General features: G+C 37.8%; 1 long non-coding RNA gene across 2 annotated transcripts in view; it reads right to left on the reverse strand.

The window, feature by feature from the left end:
• The window catches only part of LOC139981191 (uncharacterized), a 106,233-nt gene extending 87,472 nt beyond the window's left edge, over positions 1-18,761 (reverse strand). Inside the window, exons 1-2 of one of the 2 annotated variants that reach the window (XR_011797810.1) lie at positions 17,527-18,761; positions 16,865-16,934 (exon numbers count right to left, since the gene is read on the reverse strand). This is a non-coding gene — a long non-coding RNA (uncharacterized lncRNA). Of the gene's footprint in view, positions 1-16,864 lie in introns of both variants that reach the window. The other variant, XR_011797809.1, reaches the window with a different exon arrangement.
• Between the last annotated feature and the right edge of the window lie 394 nt (positions 18,762-19,155).

Below are 19,155 nucleotides of genomic sequence, written 5' to 3' on the forward strand. Positions count from 1 at the left end.
TTTTCAAGACATATCAAACTTTATGTAGCAGGGATAAAAGCAAATTATGTTCAACAGGGCAGCCAAGTCACTTGGATCCATCCCCCCCCCCCCACCGACCCTCCATCCCATTCAACAAGGATGAATTCACATAAAATCCTATGCTCTAAAATATTTGATCCTAATGAGAGCTCTAACCTGCTTTCCCAGTTGCTACCCCCTCCCCTCCCCTCCCCCCTATCTGCTCCACATGATGGTTCTACATATTGGTGGTGAATGTAAAAGTTGGAGAAAGTAATTTTTTACACTGATATATTTGAGATTGAGCAGTTTCCCAATTTGGGATGGCATGGAAACCTTGAAATGGTGGAAACAAGATGGTCAAAAACTAATGGTAGATGTTCATTAAATTCTCACATACATAAATGGGACCCTAAAAGTTGAAAACAAACATAAAATTAACTATCATTTAATATACCTTAATCTATGCTGTTGGAAATGCTAAAAAAATCTTCCTCAAACAATAGGAGAAAACCCTAACAGTGTACAACCCTATTTTCTCTGAGATATATCAAATTGTATGAATGTAGCATATGCAACAGTGTATTTTCTCAATAGCGCTTTCCAATCATCTCCACCCCTCATTCCCACTCAACTAGTGGAATGATATGAAAACATAATTTAGACATAATATCACAATATTAGGGCATTATGGAGGTCTAACCCTGTATACGGTACCTGATTCCATAGTAACCGACACCAACTGCCCCATGCAATGAGCTAGATAGTGTACAATCTGTAATTTTCAAGACATATCAAACTTTATTTAGCAGGGATAAAAGCAAATAGTCTCCTGCCAAGCCCCTTGGACCCACCCCCTCCCCACCCTCCATCCCATTCAACAAGGATGAATACACATAAAATCCTATGATTTCAAATATTTGATATTAATGAGATCTCAAACATATGTACCTGCATTCCCAGTTGCCCTCTACAGCAACCCCCGCACCCCTAACTGCACCACATGATGGATCCACATATGGGTGGAACTTGTAAAAGTTGTACAAGGTAATTTTCTACACTGATGTATTTGAGTCTAAGCAGTTTACCAATTTGGAATGACATCGAAACTTTGAAACGGTGGAAATAAGATGGTCAAAAATTAATATTAGACTTCATTAAATTCTCACACACATTATGGGGACCCTAAGAGTTGAAAAAAAGAAATTCTACTTTACATGTAATATACATCACTTTAATCTATGCTGTTGGAAATGGTAAAAAAATCTTTCTGGAACAATATGAGAAAACCACAACAGTGTACAACCATATTTCTCTGAGATATATCAAATTGTATGAATGTAGCATATGCAACAGTGTATTTTCTCAATAGGGCTTTCCAATCATCTCCACCCCTCATTCCCACTCAACTAGTGGAATGATATGAAAACATTATTTAGACATAATATCACAATATTAGGGCATAATGGAGGTCTAACCCTGTATACGGTACCTGATTCCATAGTAACCGACACCTTGAACTTCCCCATGCAATGAGCTAGATAGTGTACAATCTGTTATTTTCAAGACATATCAACCTTTATATAGCAGGGATAAAAGCAAATTATGTTCAACAGGGCAGCCAAGTCACTTGGATCCATCCCCCCCCCCCCCACCGACCCTCCATCCCATTCAACAAGGATGAATTCACATAAAATCCTATGCTCTAAAATATTTGATCCTAATGAGAGCTCTAACCTGCTTTCCCAGTTGCTACCCCCCTCCCCTCCCCTCCCCCCTATCTGCTCCACATGATGGCTCTACATATTTGTGGTGAATGTAAAAGTTGGAGAAAGTAATTTTCTACAATGATATATTTGAGATTGAGCAGTTTCCCAATTTGGGATGGCATGGAAACCTTGAAATGGTGGAATTAAGATGGTCAAAAATTAATTGTAGCGATGTTCATTAAATTCTCACATACATAAATGGGACCCTAAAAGTTGAAAACAAAAATAAAATTAACTATCATTTAATATACCTTAATCTATGCTGTTGGAAATGCTAAAAAAATCTTCCTCAAACAATAGGAGAAAACCCTAACAGTGTACAACCCTATTTTCTCTGAGATATATCAAATTGTATGAATGTAGCATATGCAACAGTGCATTTTCTCAATAGCGCTTTCCAATCATCTCCACCCCTCATTCCCACTCAACTAGTGGAATGATATGAAAACATTATTTAGACATAATATAACAATATTAGGGCATTATGGAGGTCTAACCCTGTATACGGTACCTGATTCCATAGTAACCGACACCAACTGCCCCATGCAATGAGCTAGATAGTGGGATAGTGTACAATCTGTAATTTTCAAGACATATCAAACTTTATGTAGCAGGGATAAAAGCAAATTATGTCCAAGAGGGCAGCCAAGTCACTTGGATCCACCCCCCCCCCCACCGAACCTCCATCCCATTCAACAAGGACGAATTCACATAAAATCCTATGCTTTCAAATATTTGATCTTAATGAGAGTAATAACCTGCTTTCCCAGTTGCTACCCCCCCCCCTCCCCTCCCCCTTTCTGCTCCACATGATGGTTCCACATATTGGTGGAGCCTGTAAAAGTTGTACAAGGTAATTTTCTACACTGATGTATTTGAGTCTAAGCAGTTTACCAATTTGGGATGACATAGAAACCTTGAAATGGTGGAAATAAGATTGTCAAAAATTAATGGTAGATGTTCATTAAATTCTCACATACATAATGGGACCCTAAAAGTTGAAAACAAAAATAAATTTACCTATCATTTAATGCACCTTAATCTATGCTGTTGGAAATGGTAAAAACATCATTCTCAAATAATAGGAGAAAACCTTAACAGTGTACAACCCTATTTTCTCTGAGATATATCAAATTGTATGAATGTAGCATATGCAACAGCGTATTTTCTCAATAGCGCTTTCCAATCATCTCCACCCCTCATTCCCACTCAACTAGTGGAATGATATGAAAACATTATTAAGACATAATATCACAATATTAGGGCATTATGGAGGTCTAATCCTGTATACGGTACATGATGCCATATAGTAACCGACACCAACTGCCCCATGCAATGAGCTAGATAGTGTGATAGTGTACAATCTGTAATTTTCAAGACATATCAAACTTTATGTAGCAGGGATAAAAGCAAATTATGTCCAAGAGGGCAGCCAAGTCACTTGGATCCACCCCCCCACCGACCCTCCATCCCATTCAACAAGGACGAATTCACATAAAATCGTATGCTTTCAAATATTTGATCTTAATGAGAGCTATAACCTGCTTTCCCAGTTGCTACCCCCCCCTCCCCTCCCCCTTTCTGCTCCACATGATGGTTCCACATATTGGTGGAGCCTGTAAAAGTTGTACAAGGTAATTTTCTACACTGATGTATTTGAGTCTAAGCAGTTTACCAATTTGGTATGGCATGGAAACCTTGAAATGGTGGAAATAAGATGGTCAAATATTAATGGTAGCGATGTTCATTAAATTCTCACATACATAATGGGACCCTAAAAGTTGAAAAAAAAAAAAAATTACCTATCATTTTATATACCTTAATCTGTGCTGTTGGAAATGGTAAAAAAATCTTCCTCAAACAATAGGAGAAAACCCTAACAGTGTACAACCCTATTTTCTCTGAGATATATCAAATTGTATGAATGTAGCATATGCAACAGCGTATTTTCTCAATAGCGCTTTCCAATCATCTCCACCCCTCATTCCCACTCAACTAGTGGAATGATATGAAAACATTATTTAGACATAATATCACAATATTAGGGCATAATGGAGGTCTAACCCTGTATACGGTACCTGATTCCATAGTAACCCACACCAATTGCTCCGTGCAATGAGCTAGATAGTGTACAATCTGTAATTTTCAAGACATATCAAACTGTATGTAGCAGGGATAAAAGCAAATTATGTCCAAGAGGGCAGCCAAGTCACTTGGATCCACCCCCCCCACCCACCCTCCATCCCATTCAACAAGGATGAATTCACATAAAATCCTATGCTTTCAAATATTTGATCTTAATGAGAGCTCTAACCTGCTTTCCCAGTTGCTACCCCCCCCCGTCCCCTCCCCCTTTCTGCTCCACATGATGGTTCCATATATTGGTGGAGCCTGTAAAAGTTGTACAAGGTAATTTTCTACACTGATGTATTTGAGTCTAAGCAGTTTACCAATTTGGGATGACATGGAAACCTTGAAATGGTGGAAATAAGATGGTCAAAAATTAATGGTAGATGTTCATTAAATTCTCACATACATAATGGGACCCTAAAAGTTGAAAACAAAAGAAAAATTACCTATCTATAATGCACCTTAATCTGTGCTGTTGGAAATGGTAAAAAAATCTTTCTGGAACAATATGAGAAAACCACAACAGTGTACAACCATATTTTCTCTGAGATATATCAAATTGTATGAATGTAGCATATGCAACAGTGTATTTTCTCAATAGGGCTTTCCAATCATCCCCACCCCTCATTCCCACTCAACTAGTGGAATGATATGAAAACATTATTTAGACATAATATCACAATATTAGGGCATAATGGAGGTCTAACCCTGTATACGGTACCTGATTCCATAGTAACCGACACCTTGAACTTCCCCATGCAATGAGCTAGATAGTGTACAATCTGTTATTTTCAAGACATATCAACCTTTATATAGCAGGGATAAAAGCAAATTATGTTCAACAGGGCAGCCAAGTCACTTGGATCCATCCCCCCCCCCCCACCGACCCTCCATCCCATTCAACAAGGATGAATTCACATAAAATCCTATGCTCTAAAATATTTGATCCTAATGAGAGCTCTAACCTGCCTTCCCAGTTGCTACCCCCCTCCCCTCCCCTCCCCCTATCTGCTCCACATGATGGTTCTACATATTGGTGGTGAATGTAAAAGTTGGAGAAAGTAATTTTCTACACTGATATATTTGAGATTGAGCAGTTTCCCAATTTGGGATGGCATGGAAACCTTGAAATGGTGGAAATAAGATGGTCAAATATTAATGGTAGATGTTCATTAAATTCTCACATACATAAATGGGACCCTAAAAGTTGAAAACAAAAGTAAAATTAACTATCATTTAATATACCTTAATCTATGCTGTTGGAAATGGTAAAAAAATCTTCCTCAAACAATAGGGGAAAACCCTAACAGTGTACAACCCTATTTTCTCTGAGATATATCAAATTGTATGAATGTAGCATATGCAACAGCGTATTTTCTCAACAGCGCTTTCCAATCATCTCCACCCCTCATTCCCACTCAACTAGTGGAATGATATGAAAACATTATTTAGACATAATATCACAATATTAGGGCATCATGGAGGTCTAACCCTGTATACGGTACCTGATTCCATAGTAACCGACACCAACTGCCCCATGCAATGAGCTATATAGTGTGATAGTGTGCAAACTGTGATTTTCAAGACATATCAAACTTTATGTAGAAGGAATAAAAGCAAATTATGTCCAAGAGGGCAGCCAAGTCACTTGGATCCACCCCCCCCCCCCACTGACCCTTCAACTCATTCAACAAAGATGAATTCACATAAAATCCTATGCTTTCAAATATTTGATCCTAATGAGAGCTCAAACCTGCTTTCCCAGTTGCAGTACAGTGTACAACCCTATTTTCTTTGAGATATATCAAATTGTGTGAATGAAGCATATATGCAACAGTGTATATTCTTAACAGGGCTTTCCAATCATCTCCACCCCTCATTCCCACTCAACTAGTGGAATGATATGAAAACATTATTTAGACATAATATCACAATATTAGGGCATTATGGAGGTCTAACCCTGTATACGGTACCTGATGCCATATAGTAACCGACACCAACTGCCCCATGCAATGAGCTAGATAGTGTGATAGTGTACAATCTGTAATTTTCAAGACATATCAAACTTTATGTAGCAGGGATAAAAGCAAATTATGTCCAAGAGGGCAGCCAAGTCACTTGGATCCACCCCCCCCCACCGACCCTCCATCCCATTCAACAAGGACGAATTCACATAAAATCCTATGCTTTCAAATATTTGATCTTAATGAGAGCTATAACCTGCTTTCCCAGTTGCTACCCCCCCCTCTCCTCCCCCTTTCTGCTCCACATGATGGTTCCACATATTGGTGGAGCCTGTAAAAGTTGTACAAGGTAATTTTCTACACTGATGTATTTGAGTCTAAGCAGTTTACCAATTTGGTATGGCATGGAAACCTTGAAATGGTGGAAATAAGATGGTCAAATATTAATGGTAGCGATGTTCATTAAATTCTCACATACATAATGGGACCCTAAAAGTTGAAAAAAAAAAAAAAATTACCTATCATTTGATATACCTTAATCTGTGCTGTTGGAAATGGTAAAAAAATCTTCCTCAAACAATAGGAGAAAACCCTAACAGTGTACAACCATATTTTCTCTGAGATATATCAAATTGTATGAATGTAGCATATGCAACAGCGTATTTTCTCAATAGCGCTTTCCAATCATCCCCACCCCTCATTCCCACTCAACTAGTGGAATGATATGAAAACATTATTTAGACATAATATCACAATATTAGGGCATAATGGAGGTCTAACCCTGTATACGGTACCTGATTCCATAGTAACCCACACCAATTGCTCCGTGCAATGAGCTAGATAGTGTACAATCTGTAATTTTCAAGACATATCAAACTTTATGTAGCAGGGATAAAAGCAAATTATGTCCAAGAGGGCAGCCAAGTCACTTGGATCCACCCCCCCCCCCACCGACCCTCCATCCCATTCAACAAGGATGAATTCACATAAAATCCTATGCTTTCAAATATTTGATCTTAATGAGAGCTCTAACCTGCTTTCCCAGTTGCTACCCCCCCCCCGTCCCCTCCCCCTTTCTGCTCCACATGATGGTTCCACATATTGGTGGAGCCTGTAAAAGTTGTACAAGGTAATTTTCTACACTGATGTATTTGAGTCTAAGCAGTTTACCAATTTGGGATGACATGGAAACCTTGAAATGGTGGAAATAAGATGGTCAAAAATTAATGGTAGCGATGTTCATTAAATTCTCACATACATAATGGGACCCTAAAAGTTGAAAACAAAAGAAAAATACTATCTATAATGCAACTTAATCTGTGCTGTTGGAAATGGTAAAAACATCTTTCTGGAACAATATGAGAAAACCACAACAGTGTACAACCATATTTTCTCTGAGATATATCAAATTGTATGAATGTAGCATATGCAACAGTGTATTTTCTCAATAGGGCTTTCCAATCATCTCCACCCCTCATTCCCACTCAACTAGTGGAATGATATGAAAACATTATTTAGACATAATATCACAATATTAGGGCATTATGGAGGTCTAACCCTGTCTACGGTACCTGATTCCATACTAACCGACACCTTGAACTGCCCCATGCAATGAGCTAGATAGTGTACAATCTGTAATTTTCAAGACATATCAAACTTTATATAGCAGGGATAAAAGCAAATTATGTCCAAGAGGGCAGCCAAGTCACTTGGATCCATCCCCCCCCCCCCCCACCGACCCTCCATCCCATTCAACAAGGATGAATTCACATAAAATCCTATGCTCTAAAATATTTGATCCTAATGAGAGCTCTAACCTGCTTTCCCAGTTGCTACCCCCCTCCCCTCCCCTCCCCCTATCTGCTCCACATGATGGTTCTACATATTGGTGGTGAATGTAAAAGTTGGAGAAAGTAATTTTCTACACTGATATATTTGAGATTGAGCAGTTTCCCAATTTGGGATGGCATGGAAACCTTGAAATGGTGGAAATAAGATGGTCAAAAATTAATGGTAGATGTTCATTAAATTCTCACATACATAAATGGGACCCTAAAAGTTGAAAACAAAAGTAAAATTAACTATCATTTAATATACCTTAATCTATGCTGTTGGAAATGGTAAAAAAGTCTTCCTCAAACAATAGGGGAAAACCCTAACAGTGTACAACCCTATTTTCTCTGAGATATATCAAATTGTATGAATGTAGCATATGCAACAGCGTATTTTCTCAACAGCGCTTTCCAATCATCTCCACCCCTCATTCCCACTCAACTAGTGGAATGATATGAAAACATTATTTAGACATAATATCACAATATTAGGGCATCATGGAGGTCTAACCCTGTATACGGTACCTGATTCCATAGTAACCGACACCAACTGCCCCATGCAATGAGCTAGATAGTGTGATAGTGTGCAAACTGTGATTTTCAAGACATATCAAACTTTATGTAGAAGGAATAAAAGCAAATTATGTCCAAGAGGGCAGCCAAGTCACTTGGATCCACCCCCCCCCCACCGACCCTCCATCCCATTCAACAAGGACGAATTCACATAAAATCGTATGCTTTCAAATATTTGATCTTAATGAGAGCTATAACCTGCTTTCCCAGTTGCTACCCCCCCCTCCCCTCCCCCTTTCTGCTCCACATGATGGTTCCACATATTGGTGGAGCCTGTAAAAGTTGTACAAGGTAATTTTCTACACTGATGTATTTGAGTCTAAGCAGTTTACCAATTTGGTATGGCATGGAAACCTTGAAATGGTGGAAATAAGATGGTCAAATATTAATGGTAGCGATGTTCATTAAATTCTCACATACATAATGGGACCCTAAAAGTTGAAAAAAAAAAAAAATTACCTATCATTTTATATACCTTAATCTGTGCTGTTGGAAATGGTAAAAAAATCTTCCTCAAACAATAGGAGAAAACCCTAACAGTGTACAACCATATTTTCTCTGAGATATATCAAATTGTATGAATGTAGCATATGCAACAGCGTATTTTCTCAATAGCGCTTTCCAATCATCCCCACCCCTCATTCCCACTCAACTAGTGGAATGATATGAAAACATTATTTAGACATAATATCACAATATTAGGGCATAATGGAGGTCTAACCCTGTATACGGTACCTGATTCCATAGTAACCCACACCAATTGCTCCGTGCAATGAGCTAGATAGTGTACAATCTGTAATTTTCAAGACATATCAAACTTTATGTAGCAGGGATAAAAGCAAATTATGTCCAAGAGGGCAGCCAAGTCACTTGGATCCACCCCCCCCCCCCCACCGACCCTCCATCCCATTCAACAAGGATGAATTCACATAAAATCCTATGCTTTCAAATATTTGATCTTAATGAGAGCTCTAACCTGCTTTCCCAGTTGCTACCCCCCCCCGTCCCCTCCCCCTTTCTGCTCCACATGATGGTTCCACATATTGGTGGAGCCTGTAAAAGTTGTACAAGGTAATTTTCTACACTGATGTATTTGAGTCTAAGCAGTTTACCAATTTGGGATGACATGGAAACCTTGAAATGGTGGAAATAAGATGGTCAAAAATTAATGGTAGATGTTCATTAAATTCTCACATACATAATGGGACCCTAAAAGTTGAAAACAAAAGAAAAATTACCTATCTATAATGCACCTTAATCTGTGCTGTTGGAAATGGTAAAAAAATCTTTCTGGAACAATATGAGAAAACCACAACAGTGTACAACCATATTTTCTCTGAGATATATCAAATTGTATGAATGTAGCATATGCAACAGTGTATTTTCTCAATAGGGCTTTCCAATCATCTCCACCCTTCATTCCCACTCAACTAGTGGAATGATATGAAAACATTATTTAGACATAATATCACAATATTAGGGCATTATGGAGGTCTAACCCTGTCTACAGTACCTGATTCCATACTAACCGACACCTTGAACTGCCCCATGCAATGAGCTAGATAGTGTACAATCTGTAATTTTCAAGACATATCAAACTTTATATAGCAGGGATAAAAGCAAATTATGTCCAAGAGGGCAGCCAAGTCACTTGGATCCATCCCTCCCCCCCCCACCGACCCTCCATCCCATTCAACAAGGATGAATTCACATAAAATCCTATGCTCTAAAATATTTGATCCTTATGAGAGCTATAACCTGCTTTCCCAGTTGCTACCCCCCTCCCCTCCCCTCCCCCTATCTGCTCCACATGATGGTTCTACATATTGGTGGTGAATGTAAAAGTTGGAGAAAGTAATTTTCTACACTGATATATTTGAGATTGAGCAGTTTCCCAATTTGGGATGGCATGGAAACCTTGAAATGGTGGAAATAAGATGGTCAAAAATTAATGGTAGATGTTCATTAAATTCTCACATACATAAATGGGACCCTAAAAGTTGAAAACAAAAGTAAAATTAACTATCATTTAATATACCTTAATCTATGCTGTTGGAAATGGTAAAAAAATCTTCCTCAAACAATAGGGGAAAACCCTAACAGTGTACAACCCTATTTTCTCTGAGATATATCAAATTGTATGAATGTAGCATATGCAACAGCGTATTTTCTCAACAGCGCTTTCCAATCATCTCCACCCCTCATTCCCACTCAACTAGTGGAATGATATGAAAACATTATTTAGACATAATATCACAATATTAGGGCATCATGGAGGTCTAACCCTGTATACGGTACCTGATTCCATAGTAACCGACACCAACTGCCCCATGCAATGAGCTAGATAGTGCGATAGTGTGCAAACTGTGATTTTCAAGACATATCAAACTTTATGTAGAAGGAATAAAAGCAAATTATGTCCAAGAGGGCAGCCAAGTCACTTGGATCCACCCCCCCCCCCACTGACCCTTCAACTCATTCAACAAGGATGAATTCACATAAAATCCTATGCTTTCAAATATTTGATCCTAATGAGAGCTCAAACCTGCTTTCCCAGTTGCAGTACAGTGTACAACCCTATTTTCTTTGAGATATATCAAATTGTGTGAATGAAGCATATATGCAACAGTGTATATTCTTAACAGGGCTTTCCAATCATCTCCACCCCTCATTCCCACTCAACTAGTGGAATGATATGAAAACATTATTTAGACATAATATCACAATATTAGGGCATTATGGAGGTCTAACCCTGTATACGGTACCTGATTCCATAGTAACCGACACCAACTGCCCCATGCAATGAGCTAGATAGTGTGATAGTGTACAAACTGTAATTTTCAAGACATATCAAACTTTATGTAGCAGGGATAAAAGCAAATTATGTCCAAGAGGGCAGCCAAGTCACTTGGATCCACCCCCCCCCTCCCACTGACCCTTCATCTCATTCAACAAGGATGAATTCACATAAAATCCTATGCTTTCAAATATTTGATCCTAATGAGAGCTCAAACCTGCTTTCCCAGTTGCAGTACAGTGTACAACCCTATTTTCTTTGAGATATATCAAATTGTGTGAATGAAGCATATGCAACAGTGTATTTTCTTAACAGGGCTTTCCAATCATCTCCACCCCTCATTCCCACTCAACTAGTGGAATGATATGAAAACATTATTTAGACATAATATCACAATATTAGGGCATTATGGAGGTCTAAACCCTGTATACGGTACCTGATTCCATAGTAACCCACACCTTGAACTGCCCCATGCAATGAGCTAGATAGTGTACAATCTGTAATTTTCAAGACATATCAACCTTTATGTAGCAGGGATAAAAGCAAATTATGTCCAAGAGGGCAGCCAAGTCACTTGGATCCACCCCCCCCCCCACCGACCCTCCATCCCATTCAAAAAGGATGAATTCATATAAAATCCTTTGCTTTCAAATATTTGATCCTAATGAGAGCTCTAACCTGCTTTCCCAGTTGCTACCCCCTCCCCTCCCCCTTTCTGCTCCACATGATGGTTCCACATATTGGTGGAGCCTGTAAAAGTTGTACAAGGTAATTTTCTACACTGATGTATTTGAGTCTTAGCAGTTTACCAATTTGGGATGGCATGGAAATCTTGAAATGGTAGAAATAAGATGGTCAAAAATTAATGGTAGATGTTCATTAAATTCTCACATACATAATAGGACCCTAAAAGTTGAAAACAAAAATAAAATCACCTATCATTTTATACACCTTAATCTGTGCTGTTGGAAATGGTCAAAAAATCTTCCTCAAACAATAGGAGAAAACCGTAACAGTGTACAACCATATTTTCTCTGAGATATATCAAATTGTATGAATGTAGCACATGCAACAGCGTATTTTCGTAATAGCGCTTTCCAATCATCTCCACCCCTCATTCCCACTCAACTAGTGGAATGATATGAAAACATTATTTAGACATAATATCACAATATTAGGGCATTATGGAGGTCTAACCCTGTATACGGTACCTGATTCCATAGTAACCCACACCAATTGCTCCGTGCAATGAGCTAGATAGTGTACAATCTGTAATTTTCTAAACATATCAAACTTTATTTAGCAGGGATAAAAGCAAATAGTCTCCTGCCAAGCCCCTTGGACCCACCCCCTCCCCACCCTCCATCCCATTCAACAAGGATGAATACACATAAAATCCTATGCTTTCAAATATTTGATATTAATGAGATCTCAAACCTATGTACCTGCATTCCCAGTTGCCCTCTACAGCAACCCCCACCCCCGGACCCCTAACTGCACCACATGATAGATCCACATATGGGTGGAGCCTGTAAAAGTTGTACAAGGTAATTTTCTACACTGATGTATTTGAGTCTAAGCAGTTTACCAATTTGGAATGACATCGAAACTTTGAAACGGTGGAAATAATATGGTCAAAAATTAATATTAGACTTCATTAAATTCTCACACACATTATGGGGACCCTAATAGTTGAAAAAAAAAAAACATTCTACATTACATTTAATATACATCACTTTAATCTATGCTGTTGGAAATGGTAAAAAAATCTTTCTGGAACAATATGAGAAAACCACAACAGTGTACATGTACCATATTTTCTCTGAGATATATCAAATTGTGTGAATGTAGCATATGCAACAGCGTATTTTCTTAATGGCGCTTTCCAATCATAACCACCCTCATTCCCACTCTACTAGTGGAATGATATGAAAACATTATTTAGACATAATATCACAATATTAGGGCATCATGGAGGTCTAACCCTGTATACGGTACCTGATTCCATAGTAACCCACACTAATTGCTCCGTGCAATGAGCTAGATAGTGTACAATCTGTAATTTTCAAGACATATCAAACTTTATATAGCAGGGATAAAAGCAAATTATGTCCAAGAGGGCAGCCAAGTCACTTGGATCCATCCCCCCCCCCCACCGACTCTCCATCCCATTCAAAAAGGATGAATTCACATAAAATCCTATGCTTTCAAATATTTGATCCTAATGAGAGCTCAAACCTGCTTTCCCAGTTGCTACCCCCCTCCCCCTTCTGCTCCACATGATGGTTCCACATATTGGTGGAGCCTGTAAAAGTTGTACAAGGTAATTTTCTACACTGATGTATTTGAGTCTAAGCAGTTTACCAATTTGGAATGACATTGAAACTCTGAATTGGTGGAAATAAGATGTTCAAAAGTTAATATTAGACTGTTCCTTAAATTCTCACACACATTATGGGGACCCTAAAAGTTGGAATAAAAAAACCTTTTACCTAGCATTGAATATACATCACCTCAATCTATGCTGTTGGAAATGGTAAAAAATAACCAGCAACCCCCCCCCCCCCCAATCCCTAACTGCACCACATGATGGATCCACATATGGGTGGAGCCTGTAAAAGTTGTACAAGGTAATTTTCTACACTGATGTATTTGAGTCTAAGCAGTTTACCAATTTGGAATGACATCGAAACTTTGAAACGGTGGAAATACAATTGTCAACAATTAATATTAGACTGTTCATTAAATTCTCGCACACATTATGGAGACCGTAAAAGTTGGAAAAATATATAAACTTTTACCTAGCATTCAACATACATCACCTTAATCTGTGGTGATGGAAATGGTAAAAAATCTTGCTGGAACAATTAGGAGAAAACCATAACAGTGTGCAACCATATTTTCTCTAAGATAGATCAAATTGTTTGAATGTAGCATATGCAACAGTGTATATTCTTAACAGGACTTTCTAATCATCCCCACCCCTCATTCCCACTCAATTAGTGGAATGACATCAAAACATTATTTAGACATATTATCACAATATTAGGGCATCATGGAGGTCTAACCCTGTATACGGTACCTGATTCCATAGTAACCCACACCAATTGCTCCGTGCAATGAGCTAGATAGTGTACAATCTGTCATTTTCAAGACATATCAAACTTTATTTAGCAGGGATAAAAGCAAATAGTCTACTGCCAAGCTCCTTGGACCCACCCCCTCCCCACCCTCCATCCCATTCAACAAGGATGAATACACATAAAATCCTATCCTTTCAAATATTTGATATTAATGAGATCTCAAACCTATGTACCTGCATTCCCAGTTGCCCTCTACAGCAACCCCCGCCCCCACACCCCTAACTGCACCACATGATGGATCCACATATGGGTGGAGCCTGTAAAAGTTGTACAAGGTAATTTTCTACACTGATGTATTTGAGTCTAAGCAGTTTACCAATTTGGAATGACATTGAAACTCTGAATTGGTGGAAATAAGATTTTCAAAAGTTAATATTAGACTGTTCCTTAAATTCTCACACACATTATGGGGACCCTAAAAGTTGGAAAAAAAACCTTTTACCTAGCATTTAATATACATCACCTCAATCTATGCTGTTGGAAATGGTAAAAATAACCAGCAACCCCCCCCCACCCCTAACTGCACCACATGATGGATCCACATATGGGTGGAGCCTGTAAAAGTTGTACAAGGTAATTTTCTACACTGATGTATTTGAGTCTAAGCAGTTTACCAATTTGGAATGACATTGAAACTCTGAATTGGTGGAAATAATATGGTCAAAAATTAATATTAGACTTCATTAAATTCTCACACACATTATGGGGACCCTAATAGTTGGAATAAAAAAACCTTTTACCTAGCATTTAATGTACATCACCTCAATCTATGCTGTTGGAAATGGTAAAAAAAAACCAGCAACCCCCACCCCCCCAATCCCTAACTGCACCACATGATGGATCCACATATGGGTGGAGCCTGTAAAAGTTGTACAAGGTAATTTTCTACACTGATGTATTTGAGTCTAAGCAGTTTACCAATTTGGAATGACATCGAAACTTTGAAATGGTGGAAATACAATTGTCAACAATTAATATTAGACTGTTCATTAAATTCTCGCACACATTATGGAGACCGTAAAAGTTGGAAATATATATAAACTTTTACCTAGCATTCAACATACATCACCTTAATCTGTGGTGATGGAAATGGTAAAAAATCTTTCTGGAACAATTAGGAGAAAACCATAACAGTGTGCAACCATATTTTCTCTAAGATAGATCAAATTGTTTGAATGTAGCATATGCAACAGTGTATATTCTTAACAGGACTTTCTAATCATCCCCACCCCTCATTCCCACTCAATTAGTGGAATGACATCAAAACATTATTTAGACATATTATCACAATATTAGGGCATCATGGAGGTCTAACCCTGTATACGGTACCTGATTCCATAGTAACCCACACCAATTGCTCCGTGCAATGAGCTAGATAGTGTACAATCTGTCATTTTCAAGACATATCAAACTTTATTTAGCAGGGATAAAAGCAAATAGTCTACTGCCAAGCCCCTTGGACCCACCCCCTCCCCACCCTTCATCCCATTCAACAAGGATGAATACACATAAAATCCTATGCTTTCAAATATTTGATATTAATGAGATCTCAAACCTACATCACCTCAATCTATGATGTTGGAAATGGTAAAAAAAAAACAGCACCCCCCCCCCATGCAACCCCTAACTGCTCCACATGATGGATCCACATATGGGTGGAGCCTGTAAAAGTTGTACAAGGTAATTTTCTACACTGATGTATTTGAGTCTAAGCAGTTTACCAATTTGGAATGACATCGAAACTTTGAAATGGTGGAAATAAGATGGTCAAAAATTAATATTAGACTGGTCATTAAATTCTCACACACATTATGGGGACCCTAATAGTTGAAAAAAAAGACATTCTACATTACATTTAATATACGTCACCTTAATCTATGCTGTTGGAAATGGTAAAAAAATCTTTCTGGAACAATATGAGAAAGCCATAACAGTGTACATCCCTATTTTCTCTATGATATATCAAATTGTATGAATACAGCACATGCAACAGCATATATATTCTGATTAGGGCTTTCCAATCATCCCCACCCCTCATTCCCAATCAACTAGTGGAATGACATCAAAACATTATTTATACATAATATCACAATATTAGGGCATCATGGAGGTCTAACCCTGTATATGGTACCTGATTCCATAGTAACCGACACCAACTGCCCCATGCAATGAGCTAGATAGTGTGATAGTGTACAATCTGTAATTTTCAAGACATATCAAACTTTATGTAGCAGGGATAAAAGCAAATTATGTCCAAGAGGGCAGCCAAGTCACTTGGATCCACCCCTTCCCCCCCCCCCCCCCACCGACCCTCCATCCCATTCAACAAGGATGAATTCACATAAAATCCTATGCTTTCAAATATGCTATGCGAATGACAGCGCTAACATACATACCTGCTTTCCCAGTTGCCCCCTCACCATCCCCCCCCTCCCCCCTTGCCCAACATAATGGTTTCACATATGGGAGGTAGCCGGTAAAAGTTAGACAAGGTAATTTTCTACACTGACCTTATTCAAGATTAAACAGTTTACCATTTTAGAGTAATATCAAAGCTTTGAATTGTTTGATATTATTAAAGATGTTATACTCTCTGGGATATAAATGCATTACTTTGATGCATATTTACGGAGTAGTATGCATGCCCTGAACTTACCTGCTTCTTGCCTTAGCTATATAGTGAACAAAAAATTCCTTTTCCCTTGATGATGTGGAAGTTGTTTGATCTAAATATGAAGAAATAAAGAAAATGTCCATGTCAAGATATTACAAACTTTCTGTGGTACATTCCTTGTATCTCCATGAGGGCAATTAGGATTAAGATAAATAATACCACATTAATTAAACAATAGGAGTTGCAACTGCTGGAATGAAATCCAGGGTGAAGAGCAATCATCATAGCATATAACACTACTTGTCATTAAAGTGTTACAGAAAACCGTATATATGGCACAATTTGAAGTGAAATAAAAACAAATTATCTCGGTTGGAAGGAATGCAATTTCTTGCCTAGTAGAGTGTCACAGAACCACCGAACCTCTGTTCTATTTTGTTGTATCTTATATTCCCATTGAGCCTATGTGAATACAAAGCTTTTATGCCAATCATGTAAAGTATATATCTGCCACCAATTGTAACTGCAGGTTTTAACAATTAGCATGAAGCCTGCATAAATAGCATAAACATGTTATTAGAAATAGTAGTCATCATTGTGCAACTTCTAAAGTGTAATTTTAAATTGCTAAAAAGTAAACAGTGATTACAACAGCAACATTACTTGTACAGATATAGTTCTGAAGCAATAAAATTTATACTTACCAGTTTAGCATTGTGACAAGTTGACAGATCTTGATAGGAATCGCTAGATGGCTCAGGTGCCAAATTCTGTCCATACTCAAAATATGCTTTATCTGAATTCGTCATACATGAATACCTGGAACTTGTTTTCAATAAATTCTGTACTTGCATGTACAGAACTCTTAAGGAGTATGTCAAATTTAGGTGAAAGAGAGTATTTAAACTATGAAAATCTCTTATATTATTACATAGGCTATTCTGTAACCTTGAAGAAACAAGAGTTCTAACAATTAATTTACGTCAAAATCCCCCATATGGATTACCTTCAGCATATACAGGCTATGGCTACTATTTCAGGAGGCTGTATCATGCTTTTGTATATTGATATTGACAAATGGTCAATTCACAATTATTACCTACTAGTAAGCCTAAGTGAAATCTTTCCAACTATTTATATTTGTTTATGGAGGTGTAAACTTCTAAAACATGAACTCCCAGACAAAAGAATGCATAGATGCAAACAATGTTGGGAAGTACATACCATTTTCATGCAATCTGGGATCATATTTTAGCAACAGCCTTCTCCATACACTGCTTGCCAACCAAAAATGGTGCTTGCATTATTGCCACCATGCCCCCTCCCCTCCCCACCCCACCCCACCCTGCACTAAAAAATTCTTATAAATCCCTAAAAAAACTCCTTTTCATACTAAAAGCTCTATCCAACCCTAAGCCGGTTATACAATTGATGGATCTAATGATGTGAGTAAATACATGTACTTGCTCTTTGAAACCGAGTTCCACTTTCCTGAAAAAAGGCATGCCCCCCTCTTTGCCAGGCTAACACCAGCCTGCGCCCTTGAAATGTGGCTTTGGTAACCAGAGCCTGGCTTTTGAATTTTCTGTATACTATTTGTACATAGAGTTACACATTTTGGGGGGCGCTCTTCAAAAATACCATAGGTCCCCACAATGTGTGTTGAAAAATTTTCAAGAAAGAAGAAAAAATTAAAAAAAATTAAAAATCCTTATTTTCATCTAAAACATGCAAAATAAGTTTTTTATTAGCAAAACATTATGGGGACCTGATACAGGTCCCCACAATGTTCACAGTCCCCATAGCGAAGGTGTGTTGTCACATGCGGGTCCCCGTAAACCACCTTACGCAAACACACACATACATACATACATACATACATACATACATACATACATACATACATACATACATACATACATACATACATACATACATACATACATACATACATACATACATACATACATACATACATACATACATACATACATACATACATACATACATACATACATACATACATACATACATACATACATACATACATACATACATACATACATACATACATACATACATACATACATACATACATACATACATACATACATACATACATACATACATACATACACGCATACATACATGCATACATACATACATACACGCATACATACACACATACATACATACATACATACATACATACATACATACATACATACATACATACACACATACACACATACATACATACATACATACATACATACACACACATACACACACATACACACATACATACATAAGAAAGACAAAGAGAAAGTGAA

This window comes from Apostichopus japonicus, chromosome 15, assembly GCF_037975245.1.
Source record: "Apostichopus japonicus isolate 1M-3 chromosome 15, ASM3797524v1, whole genome shotgun sequence".
NCBI classification, from domain to species: Eukaryota; Metazoa; Echinodermata; class Holothuroidea; order Aspidochirotida; family Stichopodidae; genus Apostichopus; species Apostichopus japonicus.